A 6,229-nucleotide genomic window follows, 5' to 3' on the forward strand; every position below is an offset into this window, starting at 1 on the left:
GTGTGTGTGTGTGTGTGTGTGTGTGTGTGTGTGTGTGTGTGTGTGTGTGTGTGTGTTTGGAAACAGTTGCCCTGTTCTGAATCAATCACTCCCCCGTCTGGCAGTGCAGTGACATTACAGCCCAGCTCTGAAGGTGCAGTGTGATGAAGGTCACCTCCAGATCAAAGTTCATGTTACTGCAGCCATGTCTCTGCCATGACGAGATATGTTAGGACAATGCTGCTTTCCATTTTCGTCCAGGAGGACCTGACTACAACTGTTGCTCTTATCACTCACTGTCAGAAGGTGTGTGACACTGTGTGTTTGTGTCTTTTAGTGAAATGTCCCACGAATCCCTGACCAAGTTTTAACGAAGCTTGCAGAAAGTAATCACTGGATGTGTCTCTACAGCTCACTACAGCCAACTGACCTGACAAAATACAAAAATGGCTGAAATTCAGTTAGTTTTACAGATATTGAGCTATGATCTGGTGTGATCGTTTCAAAGAGAAATTCACAAAGATTGTAAATGTCTTGAACTTATGTGGAGCTTTATCAAGTCCCTGTGGACTCCAAAGCACTTTACGCTTCAACCATTCACACATTCACACACTGATGATGGTAAGCTACACTGTAGCCACAGCTGCCCTGGGGCACACTGACAGGGGCGGGGCTGCCATGCACCGGCACCACTGGACCCTCTGACCACTCAAGAAAACCAATGGGAAATAATTTTTTGCAGAAAATGTCGCTCTTGACTTCTGTACTTCAACAATAGGCATTTTTTTCTTCTGTTGGAGTTTAACATAAGATGTACAGTCTGAATCAAAAATTTTAAGTATTTCATTTACTAACTTTCACATTTTTTCAAAACTCTTATTTTAAGTTAATTAATATAATTTAATTTTGATAACTTAGACCTGTAGTAATAGCAGTGATAACTCGAGAAAATGTACTGTAGTACTTGTATTGACAGCAGATGGTAGAAGAACTCTTTCAATGTGCTGATGAGAGCAGCTTGATGAACACTACTACACTTTAATGTGAAGAGCTGACTGCTCCTGACTAATCTGCAGCCTTTGACTAGTTTTTTATTTTTGCACACACTGGCTGGGTTCAACATTTTGAACCAGGTGTTGTTTTCTGCAGTTTGGTGCATTTTAATATGTTGTTTATTGGTTTGAGTAAGTAGAATAGATTTTGGAATTAATATTTTAGCAGTGTCTCATTTTTTTCTTAAAATCCAAATGTCCATCTTTATTTTAAAGGAATACATTGAACAAAACCTTTAAAAGGAACAAGCTTTCTCAAGTTTAAAGGCACTAAATACCTCTTCTAAATATTAATGATTTGCTTGTTGCTGTGCTCTTCTGAACAAAACAGGTCATTAAAGCTAAAACTGGAAATAAAACGACTAAAAAAACAACAAAAAAATTACATTCTGTAACATTATCCCAAACCATTTCTTTGTTTGCTTTTTTATGCTATATTAGTTTCAATAAAGATTTATCTCTTTTGGTCAATACATCTACAAAATCATCAGGATGACTTAGCTGCCCCTCTGGACTCTACACCCCCAAAATGCTCAGTGGTTCAACAGTGAAATAAAGTCACCTTAAGCTGTACTTTGTATCTGCTCTCAGTCACATGACACTTGAAACGTAAGTCACATAAACTTAAACATGTTGTTTAAAACAAATTGCATGAATAAAACAAGCATTTGTTTGATATACTATATATAACCAGTTAATATTTGATTCATGTTTTTGGTCTAACAGGGCCCTTGTTGGTGCCCTGATTGGGTCATCATTTTGTTATGGTATAGCCTATCTCTTAATTGTATGATGTCATAAATATGAGATGCTATCTTGTATTGGTTGGATACTTATTCATCCCATATATGACATACTAAGTGATAATTATGTGATAGTCTGAGATAAAGTCATTATCATGAGACATAGGCTGTGTCCAAAACGGCAGGCCGGGTCCTCCGAAGGTCGAATTTATCGACCGCATATGTCACAGCACCGCGACGAAGGACGTCCAAAACCGAAGACTCCTCCGATGCGGCCGACAAATACGTCCTTCCTTTGGCCCGAATCGAAGGACTGGTCCGATGGATTCTTCCCGGCCCAGCATATTCCTTAATGCATTGTGGCCCGACCGGAGATTTTTTTATGCTAGTAATGGCGGACAAAGCGAGAGAAAAGAATACATTTTAAATAAAAATATGGTGATATAAAAATTAAAAATTGAGCTGTTGCAATTCTAATACTTTTATCATTTGTATGGACATGTTTTTAAATATTATTTGTTTGTCATAAAAACGCGAAATAAACATGAACCTACAGCGGGTCAATTAGTTCTTCAAATGATACTTTTAAGTTAATTTTATAGTTTTGTGATATTAATAATGCTAATGTATTGATATTTTTCTAATTTTGATTTAAGTTTGCTTGTTTAGCGTCATCACAGTTGCTAGGTGACATCACGTACGCCGGGGTAAGGAGGGGAGGCTAGACCGTCCAAATTCACAGCCTCTTTTTTTCCGGTCTTCCCGGTCTACCAAGGACCCGGCCCGCCGAGACTGGGGAGTCTGGGTCCTCCAGAGGACCCGGCCTGTCGTTTTGGACACAGCCATTATCTTAGCAGTGGCTAGCAGCGGCCTTTGTTGATGTCCGTCACAGGATGATGACATCATCCTGGTTATCCGACGCAAACTTCTGCTAACGCTCCTAACACTACTAAAAATAATAATTCAAGATGTGTTCATTAAAACAAGATGGTGGTCCCTGTGGTCCAGCAGGTTGAAGTGCAGCTCAAGCCGGATTCACACCGGGTGCATTTTGAACAGCCGGAGCAGCCATGCAAGGTCTATGGTGGACGCGCATCTAGGAGCAGCACGGCATGTTTAGGCCATTAGCGTGGCGTGCAAGGTAGCGTTAGGTGCAGTTGAGCGTTTTCTGTGCGTGCAGCGCGTCCAAAGCAGCCGAAGCTCGAGTTCAAAAAATTAAACTTTTGCTGCTCAACGCAAGTAGAGGTCTCTGCGGACGAGTGGGCGTGTCAGAAGGAAAGGTGATTCTAAAGCGACACACCTGATCAAAACATGAGCCGCGCGCTAACAGCAAAGGCTGCGTTCCGTTCCAAAACACCTAAATGTGAACTTCAATATTTAACTTCAGCGTTAAAGGTTTAACTTTTACTTCTAGATTTAAACATTTAGATTTAGGATTTAATTTTCAAATATATGTTTTAGCTTTTAAAACATTTAGCAAAAATTAGCTAAATGTAAGAAGAGTGAGATAAATAACAACATGTAACATATTAGTGGAAAATTTTTAACACTCAAAAAGTGAGCTAAATAATGAAAAATGTGTTGGTGAATTTTTTTTAACATATAATTTACATTTGGCGCCCCATTCAGCAGGTGTATATCTTTGACTATACACTTAAAGTGTATTAAGTATATTTGAAGTTGTTCCATTTTAGTATTTAAAAGTATATTTAATACACTTAAAATTGTGCTTTTGTACAACTCAAATACAACTAAAGTATATTTAGTTTTAAATTAGTTGTTCCAAAATAGCACTCTTTCAGTATGCCAATGATTAGCGTGGCTCCAAGTATACTAAAGTATATTTAGATTTAGTATACTTAGTATAATATTTTTTCACCTGGGTGTTTTACTTCATACTAAGGTGCTGCAAATGGAGTATTAGGCTACCAGCTTACTGAAGGCTGAATTAAATAATGGATTACTCAACAGTCCCCTGTTTAATGAAGCCTTCAGTATACAGGTAGTATAACACTTTTGCAGTACCTTAGAATGAAGTAAATAATGTACAAAGTAGCATAGACTAGTACATCTTCAGAAAAGTACTAGATTTATATTTGCAATGTTTTTTGAAATGTGCATTAAAAATGCACACTTTTACAAATACATACAAAGTATATTCAAAAAGATATAAAGTATAGTTTACATAATATATTTAAATTAAATGTAAAGTGTATTTAGTAAAATATATTTTTAACAAAATATCTGAAGTATGGTTTTTGAAATATTCTTTTTTTACATTTTGAATATAATCCTAAAAAGTACGTTATATTGATAATATATTAAAAATATATTTCTGTAAAATGCAGTCTATTTAAAATATGCTTTAGTATTTTTTTTCGCCTGGGCACACTGACTTTAAATCTTCACAATCGATTTTGATAATATATTATCAAAATGGATGGACTGCTGAAGACTTTTCAGAGTGGCAGACATGGACTTCCAAAGAGATCTACATACTGGTCTGAAACAATAATGTGTTTTGTCAGACATGGACTTCCATAGGGATCTACATACTGGTCTCMAACAATAATGTGTTTTGTCAGACATGGACTTCCAWAGAGATCTACATACTGGTCTGAAACAATAATGTGTTTTGTCTGTGGGTAGAGCTGTTCACTTAATTCGGAGTCACTACAGCTGCCTGTCCTCCAGTTCCACTCGAGGACGTGTTGTGAAGCTGGGTGAACTGAGAACTCAGATTCGTGAGTCCTGATTCAGTTTAAGGATTCGAATCATTACAAACCCTGAGTGAGTCAATTCCCGACCAGCTCTGTTTCTGGTAGTTTTATCTGATGGAGAATGCATGTTGTTTTGACTGTGGGGAGTTTAATTCTGCATGATTATTTGAGAAACACTGATGCAGATGTTGAGCAGGTTAAGTCTGGTGGAGACACAGACATGTCGACATGGCGCTTGGCTCGACATCAGCTCCCAGCAGGGCTCCTGAGGGAGGTGTGGGATGGCTTTTAGGTCAACTTCCTGGTATCACTGCTGCCTTTCACTGACAGGAAAGGAAGGGGAATTAACGCCACTCCCATAGCGGACTGAGGGGAACTGAATCCTACCAGAAAAATAAAACCGTAATAAAATAAAGAGAAAGAGAGAGTGACAGCTTGTTTCATGGTTTAGTTTAACGTCAGTCCTGATCTGAACGTGAGCAGGCTCGGCTCGGCTCGGCTCGGCGCGGTGCTGACGCAGCAGCAGTCGGTCAGTGTGGGACAAACCGCTGGAGACGCGGAGCTGAGGAGGGTGGGAGGGTCGGCACCGACTCACTGTGTGCCTGAACATTTGTTAGACAGCAGGCGGACACACACACAGACCTTCACCGCTTAGAGAGGTCCTGCTTTCATCTCGACTCTTTCCAGGTATGTGTGAACAACTGTTTTTATTTTTTAATTTTTTTCCCCAGCACGCGCCTTAAACTGTACCTGGCACGAGTACAAGAGTGCTGTATGTTGTATAGCGCTCTGCAGGCCACCGTCTGGACTGTTTTTGTACAGGTTTGTGTCATTGCAGCCTGTCTGAGTGTCCTTATGAGTGCCATATGGAAAAACCGTGCAGTGTGAGTGAGTTACAGGTTTGTAGCAGTCTGTAAACCTCTGGACTGGTTACCTGACTGGGACTGTGTCCCCTGAAGGTTGAGGGTTTGCTTTTTATAGAATCCTGCTGGACACAGACTGACTCTTAACTAAATAACACGGCACACCTTAGTACAAAGGTGCTGAAATGTTACAGGTTCTGTGAGCATTGCAAGATCCTGAACTAGACGTCTGTTATTTCTGAAAAACTTCAGTCAAGTTCAGTAAAACATCCACACATATCTGCTGTTGTGACTTTAACAACCCTGGATCAAGTTCTTTAGACCTGAGGGACACTCCACAAACTCTGAGTGAGTGAGTGAGTGAGTGAGTGAGTGAGTGAGTGAGTGAGGAGTGAGTGAGTGAGTGAGGAGTGAGTGAGGAGTGAGTGAGTGAGGAGTGAGTGAGTGAGTGAGTGAGTGAGTGAGTGAGTGAGTGAGTGAGTGAGTGTGTGAGTGAGGAGTGAGTGAGTGAGTGAGTGAGGAGTGAGTGAGTGTGTGAGTGAGGAGTGAGTGAGTGAGTGAGTGAGTGAGGAGTGAGTGAGTGAGTGAGTGAGTGAGTGAGTGAGTGAGTGAGTGAGTGAGTGAGTGAGTGAATGAGGAGTGAGTGAGTGAGTGAGGAGTGAGTAAGTGAGTGAGTGAGTGAGTGAGTGAGTGAGTGAGTGAGTGAGGAGTGAGTGAGTGAGTGAGTGAGTGAGGAGTGAGTGAGTGAGGAGTGAGTGAGTGAGTGAATGAGGAGTGAGTGAGTGAGTGAGGAGTGAGTAAGTGAGTGAGTGAGTGAGTGAGTGAGTGAGTGAGTGAGTGAGGAGTGAGTGAGTGAGTGAGTGAGTGAGGAG

Source organism: Austrofundulus limnaeus, unplaced genomic scaffold (genome assembly GCF_001266775.1).
Source record: "Austrofundulus limnaeus strain Quisiro unplaced genomic scaffold, Austrofundulus_limnaeus-1.0 Scaffold850, whole genome shotgun sequence".
Lineage (NCBI taxonomy): Eukaryota > Metazoa > Chordata > Actinopteri > Cyprinodontiformes > Rivulidae > Austrofundulus > Austrofundulus limnaeus.